The following is a 15,722-nucleotide window of genomic DNA, read 5'->3' on the forward strand; positions in this document are numbered from 1 at the left end:
CCATCTTCAGACAAAGCTCCAAGAATTCTAGAAAAACTGCTGATGCTTATAACTTTATGTCAAAGAACTAACATGTCTTATACACTTTGAACCATTCACTTTCTTCACGTAATACTTGTAGAATGAAGGCAAAAATGTTTGATTCCATAAGTATTAGAAAGAGAAGCTGGATAAAACAACCCTCAAAAGGCAAACCTGAAACTTGAAGATGTTGCTTTTTAGGTGAGGTTCATGAAAGTTTTGGTGATTACAGGACTTATTCCAAGCCACTTTGGGCCAACGGAAGGCTTAGAATAAAAATCAAGCAGGCTGGTCGTGGTGGCTCACGCCTATAATCCCGGCACTTTAGGAGGCTGAGGTAGGCGGATCACTTGAGGTTAGGAGTTCAAGACCAGCCTGGCCAACATGGTGAAACCCCATCTCTGCTAAAATGCAAAAATTAGCTGGGCGTGGTGGCAGGCGCCTGTAATCCCAGCTAATCGGGAGGCTGAGGCAGGAGAATTGCTTGAACCCAGGAGGCGGAGGTTGCAGTGAGCCAAGATCACACCACTACACTCCAGCCTGCGTAACAGAGTGAGACTTCCTCTCAAAAAAAAAAAAAAAAGAAAAAAAAAGAAAAAGAAAAGAAAAAAAAATCAAGCAAATAGCAATGATTCTGAAGAGTGACTAATGAAATAGAGAGGAACTGAACATTTTCATTGCATTAGTTTTTAGGGGTGAAGGGGAGCAACTCTCAAAGTTGACATTTGAAAAAGCCTCATGGGGTTGTACCCTCATATGAACCCAAACCCTAGAAATGTTTTTGCCACCAAGGTGAAATTTCTGAGATGGGTTGCCACAACTCTCCCTGGCTCCATGAAAGCTCTTGGCACTAATATTTATCTGGCCAAGGAAAGAAACTGTGAAGACGAGCTCTGAATAAATCAGATATCTGTACAGCTTTCACTCCTGACACTGTGGAGTATGTTGTGGATGGCTGTGCATGGCGGGCCTACCACACTGCCCCCTAATTCCCCTGAGCTTCCTTCCTGAGCAGCTCATAATATGTCAATAGTCATATGATTGTTTAGAATCCCATTTTTCAGATGGTTCTTCTGACATTTCTTAGGACTGATTTCGTGACATGGCTCTACCATGTGGAAGGCACCTTTTAGCTCTCTCAGTCAACAAGAATGAGAATGTGATGGGAAGGTAGAGGACCATTGACTTTTCAGTTTCTGCCAGTTCTTAACAATTCCCCAACCGTGAAATGTTCCCCTCTTCAAGTGACATAGAGTGCCCAGGTGGTCCTTGGTTTAAGCTAGAGATAAAAATTTGATGAATACCTTTGAAGATTTTCTGCAATTATTCTGCCTCGAAGAACCTGCATGTCATTTGCTAAGTTTATCTTCTTTAGATGATGGTGGGTGGCCGTCAGCACCTACGATGGAAAAGAGCAAAATTGCCATCAGTTACGTTTTACCAGCAATTCCTCTCATCTTTCAGATGTTGCCCTTTCACAGCCTCAAAGGGGGTGATCATTAGGAACAATATTCTCTAAATTTCATCCAGACCGATTTTCTTACAATCACTCGCAAGAGTCTTTGAAGCATTGTGGGTGATTCGGTCCTTTTGTAGAAGTTTCTATTTTGACTGCTTCTCCAACAAGGAAAAGACTTTCCATTAGATTCATTTCATATCATTCTTTGACTGGATTTCATAGAACCATTAAAGAAGAGTTTCCTTTTAAAAGTTTACAAAGTGTTCCAAGTTTAAAGGTTGAGTGCTGTCTAATTTCAGGTTGGGAGACCTATTTTAAAGGAAAACGTGCTGAATCATGGAATCTTTTAAAGTTGCAGCAAGCTATTATTTGATGAGTAGCAAAGTAAGCGTTTCCAAGTGGTAAAATTTGTTTATATTCCACATTTTTGACAGCTGAAAAATGTAAGTGATTAAAATAAATTTGAACACTTTGAATACGAGGAAATACCCATTTTAATGTTTTAAGTATCGAATGAAGCAATCTTGCTGCCATGAACATTCTGACATATACACACTGTATGTAAATGTGCATATGATATAAAAGAGAACATAATATAAGATAGAATGAGGAAATGAGACCTCTTATTTAACAACTCAGAATTTCCTTTACATTTAAAAAATATTGTTCATGCCCATGTAAATATTAATGTTTAATAAAGCATTTCATTTAAAGTCTTCATACTTTTCCACTGGTGACTACAGTTGTACCTTGGTATACATATGGGGGGATCTCAGAGGTAATGGGTGCAGATTTTTTCCCTCCATAGGCCTGGAATCTCTTTTTATCCTGAGCTGGCCTTGGCGAGTCAGGTTAAGCCCCAGGTCCTTTGCTTTGCTCTGGATGGATCACTCCTACCACAAGATTGCTGCAGCAGTGCCTCCTTGGAGCTGGCCTGGTGCTGCAGGATTCACTTTCCTCCCACACGACTCTCATCACCCCTCTTTCCACTCCAAACAGCAGTGAAACTCCGCCGCCGCTAGTTTCATGCCACCCTCTGCAATGCGGCCCACCTCACCCATTAGGCCGCTAGATCACTCGCTTCACTGTGCTTCTCCTCCTGGGGGTTGGGGAGTTCTAGAAGAACTTTTCCATCCTGTCTCCATGGTGCTGATATCACAAATTATTAGAAGCATCATGCAGATGCCCACTTGTAAAATATGTTCTGAGAGGACATATACATGTTTGTGCTTATAATTGTATGTGCACCTCATGATCTCCTACAGTGAAAGTTTACATCTGAATGTGATGTCAAAAGTATCTGGCTGTGGTTAGGCTGGCACAGTCTGATGTCAAAGAATACCTTTTCTGAGACTGTTCTGAATATGCTACCGGGCAGCTGAGTCTGGAATGAGATGCCGGAATACCAGGCTATGGCATTCACTGGCTATGTGGCCTTGAGCACATTACTTAATTTCTCTATGCCTCAGTATTCTCCTCTGACAAATGGGAATTTAAAATGGTATCTACCCCATAGGGTCGATGTGAGGATTACATGAAAACATTCATGTGAAAAACTTGCAAGACTACCTAGCACAAAATAAGGGTTCAATAAACATCGGCAATCATTATTACCTGGATTGATTTTTTTTAGACCAGTAATAAAGATACAACCTTCTTTGCATATTTGCAATCAAAAGACATTTTCATGAAATGAGACCTGAATTTTCTTAAATTTTATAAATGTAGACTTTGATTTCTCATCAGTAAAATGATAATGTGTAGGCCAGGTGAGGTGGCTCATGCCTGTGATCCCAGCACTTTGGGAGGCTGAGATGGGAGGATTGCTTGAGGCCAGGAGTTCAAGACCAGCCTGGGCAACACAGTGGGACCCTCATCTCAACCAAAAAATTTAAAAACTAGCTGGGTGTGGTGGTGTGCACCTGTAATACCAGCTACTTGGGAGGCTGAGGCGGTAGGATTACTTGAGCCCAGGTGTTTGAGGCTGCAGTGAACTATGATCACACCACCGCTCTCCAGTCTAGGAAACAGAGCTAGAATCTGTCTTTAAAAAAATAAATAATAATAATGTGTGGTATAATCATATAATAATTTAATTGTTATGGGCTATTGAAGAAAGAACAGAGGCAGCCTAAGTTCCTGCTGATATGTGTATGCACGTGAGAGTCAAATACTTCCTGCTGTGTTGTATGAAGGTTTGTTTGTTCCCCAGAATAGAGAAGGGTGATAGGATGACTTGGCCCTCACAGTTCTCAGCTCCAAAATCTCCACCCCAGAGGACTGATTGCCTGGATCCTTTCTTCTCTATAGGTGCCATCTTGTAACAGTTCCTTATAAACAGGTGTAATTCTTAATATGCAATAGAAATTCCTTTTGTTAAAATGTTTTTTCCAATTTCATTAATGAATACTTAGTTAAAACAAATTTATTCTTTAGTTTCAGCAAAACAGCATCATCTGGCAAAGAGGATTAATATGAATTAGAGTATTATTGGTGTATGGGTTTCGTTTATCCTTAGAGACTTATTTTGAAATTTTAATAGTATAAATAGAATTATGCTAATGTGTATTTATAGCTATACAAACATAAAGCAACTTATACATAGCTTTTTGGGTACATATTTCAGTAACATTTTAATAGATAATAATGTAAGTCTGGGACCCATTGCAGTGGCTCATGCCTGTAATCCCAGCAGTTTGGGAGGCCGAGGCGGGCAGATTGCTTGAAGTCAGGAGTTCGAGACCAGCCTGGCAACATTGTGAAACCCTGTCTCTACTAAAAATACAAAAATTAGCTGGGCATGGTTGCACATGCCTGTGATCCCAGCTCCTAGGGAGGCTTAGGTGGGAGGATGGCTTCAGCCCAGGAAGTCAAGGCTGCAGTGAGCCAAGATTGTGCCACTGCACTCCAACCTGGGTAATAAAGTAAGACTCTGTCTCAAAATAAATAATTTTAAGTCTGTACTGGAGCTCCATGGTCCATTGCGTGGGTGGAGAAATGTTTCCTGAGGCCAGCTTCTTTGGGGTCCCACCCATAAACAGTCCTCTCTCTGCTTTCACTCCTCCGTTCTTTATCTGGAAAAGTCCACTTTTCTCTCCTCCACATATTAAAACTCTAATCTCCCCTCTGGGATCAGCTAAAATCTCATTTTCTGACAGTCTTGATTTTCATTAATCCCTGTCACTAGAACTCATAACATTTAAAACCTGTGCCACATAGTGTGGCACTTAGTTATGCAGTCTCGACTACCGTCTCTATGGCCTGCATGCAGGATGGTCTCATCTCTCCGGTCAGGTTTCAGGATCCCTCAGAGTGACGGTTGTGTCTTGGGCTTTGTCTCCATCTTATGGGATCACAGTGTGGCCCCAGTAACTATTGGAAGGTGGCTGAGCCTCACTGTAAAGGACAGTCAGGATCTGAGTCACCGATGGATCCTTGGTTTGTTTTAGGGTTTATTCAAGTTTTGGTTAAAAATATAGACTCCAAGACTCTGAATGTTTTCTCAAGCAACAACAAATTGTCAGCCCACAGTGCTGAAGCTGGCCACACAAACTTGAAAGGACCAGGAAACCAGTGGCCTAGCTGTGGATCATTGCGTCCCTTTCTTTTGCTTAAGTCAGACTTAGGATGTTTTCTGTAAGTCATGACTCAGTACAACTCTGATGTGTGTGTGCTTGTGTGTGTGTGTGTGTGTGTGTGGAGAGAGAGAGAGACAGAGAGAGAGAGCACTCATGAGTCTCAGTTTTTCTGTTCCTATAATGAAAGGATAAGGTAAAACTGGAAGACCTCCAATATCTCTTCTTACTCTAAAATTCTATAAAATGTTGGACATATGGTGATTAATTTGACATTACCATCTTCAAATAAGTGTGGGTGTGTGCCAGAATTTCACCTGTTGAGAATATATCGGGAAGTTAAGCTTGATAGTTTCACAGCTGTACTTTAAGAGTTTGGTTTGGCTTTGCTCTCTGTGTCAGCGTGTTACTGCAGTTAGCACTTAGGAATCCATGCTATAAAGCAACCAGATGATTGAACTTAACTCTCTTGGTTGTCTCCGTTGTTCAGAAATCAAGCTGCATTTCCTGGCTCTGAAACTTTGTAAACTCATCAAATTTTGCTGCAGAGAAATGTCATTAAAATAACAGTCCTTAGTGGAAAACACTAGCACCATTCATCAGTAGCAAAATGCTGAAACAGTAACTGATATTTTTAAACTGTGAATTGGAGGCATTTTTATATACTTTACACATACACACATTTAGACAGATGTGTAAGGTAAATGTTCATTTTTCCTATGCAGTTGTCCTTTAATTGTCTCTTAAAAGTGGCTTTAGTCTTGTTGCTTAAGAACATTCTGGGCCGGGCCTGGTGGCTCATGCCTGTAATCCCAGCACTTTGGGAGGGTGAGGTGGGTGGATCATGAGGTCAGGAGTTTGAGATCAGCCTGACCAACATGGTGAAACCCCGTCTCTACTAAAAATACAAAAATTAGCCAGGCGTGGTGGCAGGTGCCTGTAATCCCAGCTACTCAGGAGGCCGAGGCAGGAGAATTGCTTGAATCCAGGAGACAGAGGTTGCAATGAGCTGAGATTGTACCACGGCACTCCAGCCTGGGTGACAGATGAAGACTCTGTCTCAAAAAAAAAAAAAAAAAAAAAGAGAAAAGAACATTCTGTTTTAGCTTCCATCACCTTGGAAAGTAATAACTGGTTCCAAACTGCTTTTCCTAAAGGGTTGTTGGAAGGTCCAAAGTGTGCTCATTAGAAAACTCATGCTGAACCACACAAATCTTGCCATCGTGGATGGTGCACGCATGTGGGACTATTACTTCATACACAATTGACATGGGGCCAGAAAACATGTGAACAGGAAGCCAAACCCAAGAGAAAGTTGAGGAGCTTCCAGCTTTCCATGGAGCACAGAAAGAAGCAAAATCCAGCAACAGTTTGGACTCAGGTGTCTGGGGAACTTCACAGCTGCGAACTATCCACTCTTCAAACACTGCAGAGGCAAAGCACAGTGGCTCAGGCAGCACCCAGTTGGGAGTAAATCATTATGTCGGCTAACCTAAAAAGATTGTGAGGGTGTAGCACTTGCTTATGAAGCCAAGTTTAAATGGCTTGAGTAACCTAAATGTGGAATGACCAGCACCATATATGGAAGCTCAGTAAATTCTTCATACTTCAATTGTGCTAATGGGAATTTCCCCAAATATATCTTGTTCCTTCCTTAAATAATGAACTTTCCCAAGATGCAGTCATCTTATTCAAAAGTATATATTTGGTGATTATTTTGCATAGCTGAGATGTTAATGGTTCCTTTTTGGGACACTTCTTTTTTTATGGCAAAAGCATTTTAGCAAAAATAGAAATGTTTTTCACCATTTCAAAAGTCAAAGATGATTTCCAAAGTTTGGTGAATTAAGTGAGCCATCAGAAGTGGAAGAAATTCAGATTGTTATCAAATGCTATCTTTCTAATAAGTGGTAAGGCTCTTTATATTTAGAGGTGGAAATAGCTTTTTAAATCTGTTTTTAAATGTGTTGATACAGTTCACCTACCAGAAAGAAATATTATACCACTTTGCAAGACTAGCCATAAAGTCTGGGGCTAAGCCCCTTTTATAAGAAATGGCATTTGCTCTGAAGTGCTCAGGTAGGGTAACAGCTCTGAAATCCAGGAAATCCGATAGAGGCTTTGCCTAGAAGATTAAGTGCTGAGCACAGAAAGGGTGAAAGGGTGTAAGAAAACCAGGGTTATCAAGTAATCAGACCTCAAGATTTAAAAAGTCACAGCTTCCTGCCTGCTAATCAGATTGATTTCTATTCATTCAAAATGTTAAAATTCTTCCAGTTGTCATCTTTAAAAAATTTGCAAATGTTACCCACCTCTCCATTCCAATTATGCTCTCTTCAAGAGTATGGGAAGAATTTACTGGTCACACTGAAGAAGGATGAACTTATTGTAGACTAAATAATGACCAGGTAAGAAATTACTTCCTTTGTGTTAGTCTCTGAGTGAGTTCCTTGTTCAAGAGAAGTGAAAAATCCCTGTTAAGGAAAGGGTTTGTTTTGGATAAGTATTACTTCTTCATGCATATGTGCTTTTTATGAATAAGTATTCTACTAGCTCATAGATCTTTAGTCTCTGCTCATTTCTGAAGTCTCTGAAGAAGGAAAAATTACTCTCTTTGAGGGTACACAAAGCTACAGGCAGGACTGCCCTAGACATGGGCTTCCTATTGAAAAGTTAATGAGAAAAAAATTCATTTGGCAGCAGGGACACAAGATTAAAGCTCTGATTTCATTGAGTCCAGATAGTGACCATTTCTTGGGGGGCATTAGAACATAGTCGGGAGAGCTCAGTCTTTATGTATCTCCTCAAAATTTCAAAGACAAAAATCTAGCATTTTTTTTTAAAGAGCCAGGGTCTCACTATGTTGCCCAGGCTGGAGTGCAGTATCTATTCACAAGCTTGATTATAGTGCACCATAGCCTTGAACCTCTGGGCTCATGAGATCCTCCTGCTTCAGCCTCCTGAGTAGCTGGGACTACAGACACATGCCACCACATCCGGATGATAATTTTATACTTAAAAAAATTGCTTTTCAATTTTACTCAGCGTTGCAGTCTAACCTCTTAGTGATATCTCAACCTGATATTACTCCAACTAACTCAATTTTCTTCCATAAACCAGTACCTCCTCTTGTTCTATGGTATTCTATTACAACTACCCAGTAGCCCAGGCCCAAAACTAATATTATAAAAGTTTCCTTTTCCTCCATTCCCTTCATCCAGCCCTGAGTCCAGAATGTTCTACCTTCTAAATATTTCTGGAATCTGGGCCCTATTGTCCACCTACACTGCTCAGTGCCCCCAGCAGTTCTCACTGGAACACTACAATAGTCTCTCTCTCTCTTTTTTTTTTTTTCTTTTGAGATAGGATCTCACTTTGTCACCCAGGCTGAGGTTCAGTGGCACAAACGCAACTCACTCTAGCCTCCACCTCCTAGGCTCAAGCGATCCTCTTGCCCCAGTCCCCGGAGTAGCTAAGACTACAGGTGTGTGTCACAATGCTCAGTTAATTCAGTTTGACCAAACTAAGCCTCAAATCCAGATCTCATCAAAGCTTGTGTTCTTTCTATTATGATTGAGTTTGCCTTTGAGGCTAATGCTGAGATTATGTGGTTCATCTTTGTAATCAAATTAGGTAAAGTATAGAATTTAGTGTTGAAATATCACTTTTAAATTTAGGGGTAAAAGCAACTAGAATCCAATCTTATTTTTGACTTTAATTATACCTTAGAATTTCATGGGAGCCACAGAGAATTCTAAGGGAAAATATCATTTAAAGAGAATCTAAAAAAAGACATAATTTTATAATATTTCCCATGTGTGTTAATAAATACTGAATAAATATTGCAATCTGAAAGTTGATGTGAAATAAATTTCTCCACTTGATCCATTTTGGATGTTATACTATCATATAACATACTGAGCACTAGATAGATACAACAAATGTAAGAATTTAAGATAAATACACATATACACACTAACATATACATACATACTATACATGGTTTTCACATCTATTCATCTAGAGGTAAAGATGATAAAGCCTTATGAATGAATCACGACACTTACAGCATTAAAAGTGAGAGGCCTTGCTTTTCTACATTATTACCAATTTATAGTTCTGTTTCCTTACCTGAAATCTTATTAAAACAATAAATATCTGTATCTCATAGCATACCAAGTTATAATCATGGTTTTATAAATGCAAATTGTACAATTGCCCAAAATAGACCCTTTGTTTTTTGGCTTGTTCAAATAGCAAGTCAGAGTTGCTAAGTATTCAGAAGTTGTATCTTTTTTCATGTTATTCTAGAGTTTTAAATTCACCTCTTGTTGAAAAGCAGTTTCTCAAAGCAGTGAGCATAATCTCTGAGAAGAGTACTCTGTTAATTCAGCACTCTTTAAGACACATAGTTTGATTACAGGGCTTTGAGTTTTGCCTGTGCTTAAAAAGTTAGTGTCCATGTTTCTTTAATATTAGAACCTTCGGTTATGCAGTGAAAAATTTAATAAAAATTCACATGTCCACTATAGCTACAGTGTTTTGTACAGTTTACCCAAGCCAGTGCAAGTTTCAAGCCTGCACTGAAAGATGGGATTTATTTCGTAGTGTGAAAAGAAACTTTCAACAATTACAACTGATTGAAATTGTGAGTACTCAAGGCAGAGAAACTGAAGACCAAAGTGGCATCATTTCTCCTTGTCTAACAAGCCAGGTGACTAGGGCTCCTCTTAAGGGCAAAAAGGGGTGTGTGTGTGTGTGTGTGTGTGTGTAGTGTTGTGTGTGTGTGTGTGTGTGTGTGTGATGTGTATCAACAGCCAGACATCACCAGAATGCTGTGAAAGTGGCCAATTTCAGCACCTCGCCTGGGTACTATTTTGTTAAGTGAATTAATTATCAACAGAAACCTCTTTCCCCTCTTATTATCATTACAAGGGACCAAATTTGGGTGGAAGACTTTGGCCAGAAACATACTTTCCATCATCTGAGAATATAATGAATAATAATATGATGAATAATGAATAAATAATACGAAAAGGACAGGGACAGGAAGGAAAGTTTGTCTTCTTTCTTTTTAAAGTAAAAGCAGAGCACGATACTTACAAAAGCCGCCTTCAAAATCTTCTCTAGAGAAAAAGCTCTGGGAACAGGGAGGAGGCAGAGGAGCAGAGATAAGGTGGCAGCGGGACTTCCTTCCTCCTCCGAAGGGGGAGAGTCATGTTCCTCATCTGCCCTGACCTCCGAGGAGCGCCGGCAGCCGGGAAGGCCTGGCCTCTGATCCTCGCTGCCCTCGCTCCTGGCCTCTGCGCTTGGGGTTTCCTAGTTGCCGATCAAGCCGCCCCGGCCCGACACCGGCCCCAAGATTCATTAGCGACGGTCTGCGAAGTGCTCGCAAGATGAAGACGGTTATATAAGCCCGCGTATTATTATCATCACACACCCCCATAGAACCAACGCTGCCAGACAAACAAAAGGCAGTTCCAAGAAGAGGAGGAGCAGAGGCAGAAGTTACACTAGGGGTGAATTTCGGGACACGGCTGAAAGGACTGGGGGAAAAAAAGGGCAACTGAATATGTGCATGCAAACCTCGGCAAACAAACTGCGCTGCAGCCGGCCGGCTTGGACGGCGGCGGGCAGGGGCTCAGGGTTTCCAGGCATGTGGTTCCGGCTCCCTGAGCACCCGACACAGTAGCTGCCTGTGGCAGGATGGAGTGGATGGGAAGATGTGGTATTTGGAAAGCCAGGCGTTCCAGAGACCAAGTGCTTAGTAAACACTGATGTTTCTTAGACTCAGACCAGGTGCTTCTGCTGGTTCTCTTTATTCCTGGTCTCTTGTTTTCCTAAGGATGGTTGGCCAGGAGTTCCCTGTGCCCTGTCGACCCCTCTAATTTTAAACCTCTCTGGGTCTCTCGTCTCTTCTCTGTGGGAGCAATAAACGGAACCAGAGCGCTCTTTCCACTGAGCCTGGGTCCACTGAGAAAGTTCTGATTATTCTGAGCACCAAGCTTCCCTCCCCGCTCCCACAACTTGCTACTCATATTTTCTTTAAATTATTATTATACTGTCCTGCGCCTGCCACTGCTTCCCAACACGCAAAGAAATTCCTCATCCCGGCACTCAAAGCCCACAATTTCTGTCTCCACACTAATTTCCCACTTCCCATCCCGCCCTCCTGCCTCACTTACTCCCCAGCACATTATAATGTGAATCATTCTCTAAAGACGGCCTTTCAATTCTCCATTTCCCATTTTTACTCATACCCCCATCCTCACACCCACTTCCTTCAAGGCTCAGTTCAAATCCCGCCTTCCCCACAAAAGCCTTCCCAAATTTCCCCTCTTTTCTCCGTGTGACTCTGTTTCCCTGTTGTCATTCCGCATGCGTTGTCTGTCTCCTTAGGTTTGGAACCTTGTGTTGTTCTCCCTGGTGGCCCAGGACAGGACCCTGCATAAAGCAGGTGCTCAGTGAGTATTCACTGAATGAAACTGACAGCTGACCAGATCTTACCTGCATTGTCGCCAGCTATATGGGCATAGGTGAGAGCCACCACATGGTACTAAAATATGGATGGTTGTCGGATATATGCAATAGGTTCATGAGGGTGTGTAAATTTGCATAAGTTAAAAAAGAAAGCTTTTCTAAAACTTGAAGGGGAGCCTCTAAACTTCACTCAAGTCAGCTTACTTTAGGGCTTAAGTTCACGAGGCAAACAAGAATGTTGGCATCTCTTGATCCTTTGCTGCTGCACATTAGAGGACCTGTAAGTGGAACTTCCTTTACAGAATGCCAGGAAAATTCTCCAAAGGTGAGATTTTTCAGACATCACTGGCTTCTGGGACTGATTTTATGGAGGAACTCCTCCATTATTGAAATAATATGTGCTATCACAACAGCAGCTCAGCAAATGAACAACTGCTCTCTGGTGAATTGTTTTATGATATGAGGTGAAATATAGAACATGAGCTGTCAGATACTGAATTTCTTGTGGCTTTGTATTAAAGTGTTCTTAATGACATTTCCCCTGTTATTTTTTGGTAAAAGTAACATGCTTCAAATTCCACCTGTGCTAGTTGGATCGACCGTGGTGTCATTTAAGAGACTTGGGGTGTGTCTATCCAGTACATGCTCTCCACGCATACAGATTGTTCAGTGAATTAGAAGAATTTTCCCCCCTCTACTAATTTGGAACAATTAAAACCAATTCAGGTTTTAAAGAATTTTGGCCTCAAGTTCCTGAGGATTCAGCTTCAGGAATGACAGCGATCTTACTGCAAATTTGTAGTTCAAGTGTAGGATCATCTCTCATTTTGTTATGCTCAGGTGAGGACCATAACCTTTATTATAGCTACTATTTACAAATCCCTCCTGGGTTTCAGGAACTGGCCTAGATGCTTTACATGTCTTTTTAACCTAGCAGAACTATTTTTGTTTTCGCTTTACAGATGGGTAAATTGAGTCTGGTCATACAGCTTAGAAAGTGACAGAACTAGGATTTGAATCTAGGTCTGACTCCGTAGTCAATGATTTTTCTATTCTACTGAAAGCTGGAAGAAACCTGAGATATTATCTCATCTGGTGGTTTTCAAACTGGGTTCCAACAAGCTTTAGGCTTTCAAGGGGTACTTCAGGAACCTTGGCAGTGTGTGGGAAGGGGACGAATGTGAGGGAGGCCAGGCAATCTGGCTTGGACTTTACTCAGTTGGATTCAAATGGAGAAATATTATCTCCATCTGTTTTATAGAGTGACTTTAGACTTTGTTTGAGACAATGGTTTTGTTGCTAAAAAAAAAAAATTTAAAACTCTTGTTTAACTTCCTCATTAAAGAGTATAGCCATGCATGGTGGCTCACGCCTATAATGCCAGTGCTTTGGAGGCCAAGGCGGGTGGATTGCTTGAGCCAGAAGTTCGAGACTAGCATGGGCAACATGACGAAACCCCGTCTCTGCAAAAAATAAAAAAATTAGCCAGGTGTGGTGGCGCATACCTGTAGTCCCAGTTACTTGGGAGGCTGAGGTGGGAGGATCACTTCAGCCCAGGAGGCAGAGGTTGCTGTGAGCCCAGATTGTGCCACTGCATTCCAGCCTGGGCAACACAGTGAGACCCCATCTCAAAAAAACAAAAAAAAAAGAAAGAAAAGAAAAGTATGGAACTTGGGATCCAGAAGATAAAATGCCTTGTCCAAAGTGGTATAACTAAGGACGATAGGCCCAGCATTAACTTCAAATGTCCTTTATCTAAAGGATGCAAGAGGCCAGTAGTTTCAGACAGAGCCTGAACATCTCAAGTTTTGTCTTTTATATAAAGGACATTTGTTAAAAACCAGGGGAAATGAGAGAATCTACATTTCCCTGACCTGTGTGTGTGTCCCGACAGTATTCTTGAAAAACGGAAGGTGGGGGCCGGGCGCAGTGGCTCATGCTCCTGATCACAAGGTCAGGAAATGGAGACCATCCTGGCTAACACAGTGAAACCCCATCTCTACTGAAAATACAAAAAATTAGCTGGGCATGGTGGCAGGCACCTGTAGTCCCAGCTACTTGGGAGGCTGAGGTAGGAGAATGGCCTGAACCCGGGAGGCGGAGCTTGCAGTGAGCCGAGATCGCCCCTCTGCACTCCAGCCTGGGCGACAGAGCAAGACTCCATCTCAAAAAAAAAAAAGAGAAAGAAAGAAAAATGGAAGGCAGGAAACAGCCACGATGGCGAGCTAGACTTATTTTTTTTTTTAGCCCTCTGGCTATAAGTCTAAAGTTTGTCAACATTTACCTTGTGACAGACTAAAATTAAGTAAAGAGTTAAAGATGTAATTTGTCTGGATGATTTAGGGCTCTCCTACTCTTTTCATTCAAACCAAAGGGAGGAGTGTAGGATACTTCTGCATGAGTCATTTAGCTAATTACATGGTCTTGGCCTGAGAGTCCTCCTGCTAGAAAAATTGCTTAAACTCCCATTTTATCAATCTAGTCAAAAGTGGCTCTTTTCCTGTGAGACAAAATAGGTGTGGAAAAGACCTTAGAGAGATCAGGCATGGTCAAGGGAACATGAGTCTCATATAAGTCGGTATAGTTTGTATGGATCGGCTTGTAACGCCTAAAATCTCACGTGTTACCTTGGTATTTATTATCTTTGAGCCTCATCAGGACCCCCCAAGGCCTAACTGTGAGCTCCCCTGCTTTCATAGATATGTCCCCTCCAGCAAGAAAGGATGCCCACCTGGCTCATTCCTCTGTCAGCTGGGCCAGCCTCACTCCACCAGGTCTTCAACCTTATGGGTTTTACTTCCTTACCAGCCCACACAATTATTCAAACAAGCCAATTACGCCTTCCCCAGGGAGCCTCAGGGCACCGCATTCTCTTGTTACTACTGCCTCCTGCAGCCTCTGCTTGTCCACTCTGTTCCCGGTGCAACCCCTGTGTGCCCTGCATGGTATGTGTTATCCTCCTTCCCTGATCCTCCTTCCCTGGGCTGTGAGTTTATGTGACTTTTAAGCTGCTGTGGCTGTCATCTGTCCACTGTTGGGTGCTGTGTATTTGGCCATCCCCAGATCCCTAGGATGGACTCCCTCCCTCACCAACAGGGTGAAGAAGAGGCTGAATAGAAAAAGATCAGACAGTAGTAGTAATACTAAATGGAATTTTCACCGAGAACTAGTGCCAAACAGCCCATCCGTTGGAGTTTTGCTGTTAGGCTATTTCCAAATAGAAATAAATTTTAACTGAAACGATGTGAGCTGGAACTGACCTTTATTAATTTCAGGGCCCCTGAGTTTTCTCACTTGCTGTTTTTAATTTTTATCATTCTCACCTGGAGAGTTTTGGGAGCAATAGCACTCTTCTCTTTCCTGAGATGGCTTAACTGTAGTCCTGCCTAGAGGCAAAGGGACAAAAAGATGACCCTTCTACTCTTGTCATTTAAATCTTTGCTAACTGTATTATTTCAGTAAAAGGTAGCAGGAAGAATTTTTTCTCATCTCCACAGGCAAGAGATTGTAATAAACAGATCTTTCTTTTTTTGCCATCAGAAACAACCTAAAATTAATATATTTCCAGAGTCTCAGCCCTAGAAACAAAGCTTTAGATGTGATTTCTTTTCCTATTCATGAGATTTACAATAGGAAGGTCATGTTTGCACTAGACTTCGGTTTGAAATTAATCTTCTTTTCTCCTCGGCATTTCTATAGAATCCAGGCACTTCATTATTTAGTCATTTCCAAATATTAAATAGTTGTCATTCTTGAACAACGATCTAATCTTCTCTTTATGGGTGGAGAAACTGAGTTGTGGAACTTACAAATCATTGCCAGGACATAGATCACTCTGAAGGTTATGGCTACTCACTGACATGCTTTTCGACACACGTTCTTAGACTACAAAATAAAAATGTAAATTGTTTTATAAACAGCATGAAGACCATCCTCTGAACATTAGATTGTATTAATTAAAAGCTCATTTGCATTGTGCCTTATGAGAGAAACTTTATGAAATAAATAAATATGTTTAAACCCCACAACCAAACTCAACACTGAGGCTGTGCTGTAGCCACCTCCCCTCTCTTCTGAATTGTGCCTCATACAGATCACAATATATTCTTGGTTCAGCTGAACAAGGGTTCATTTAAACCACATCTGTTGCTCATCAGACCTCTATTTTAGGAGTGGGGAATTCTTTT

General features: G+C 41.4%; 1 protein-coding gene across 11 annotated transcripts in view; it reads right to left on the bottom strand.

Moving 5' to 3' along the window:
• Positions 1 to 15,722, bottom strand: part of SULF1 (sulfatase 1) — a 194,069-nt gene that overhangs the window by 157,339 nt on the left and 21,008 nt on the right. For 3 of the 11 annotated variants that reach the window (XM_055349633.2, XM_055349630.2, XM_063709225.1), the window contains exon 2: positions 1,326 to 1,420. The gene's annotated coding sequence lies outside the window, so the exon portion shown is untranslated. Of the gene's footprint in view, positions 1 to 1,325; positions 1,421 to 7,367; positions 7,530 to 10,158; positions 10,756 to 15,722 lie in introns of those variants that run through there. The other 8 variants (XM_055349629.2, XM_063709224.1, XM_063709227.1 and 5 more) reach the window with 6 other exon arrangements.

The sequence above is a fragment of the Gorilla gorilla genome, chromosome 7 (assembly GCF_029281585.2).
Source record: "Gorilla gorilla gorilla isolate KB3781 chromosome 7, NHGRI_mGorGor1-v2.1_pri, whole genome shotgun sequence".
In the NCBI taxonomy this organism is placed as follows: Eukaryota; Metazoa; Chordata; class Mammalia; order Primates; family Hominidae; genus Gorilla; species Gorilla gorilla.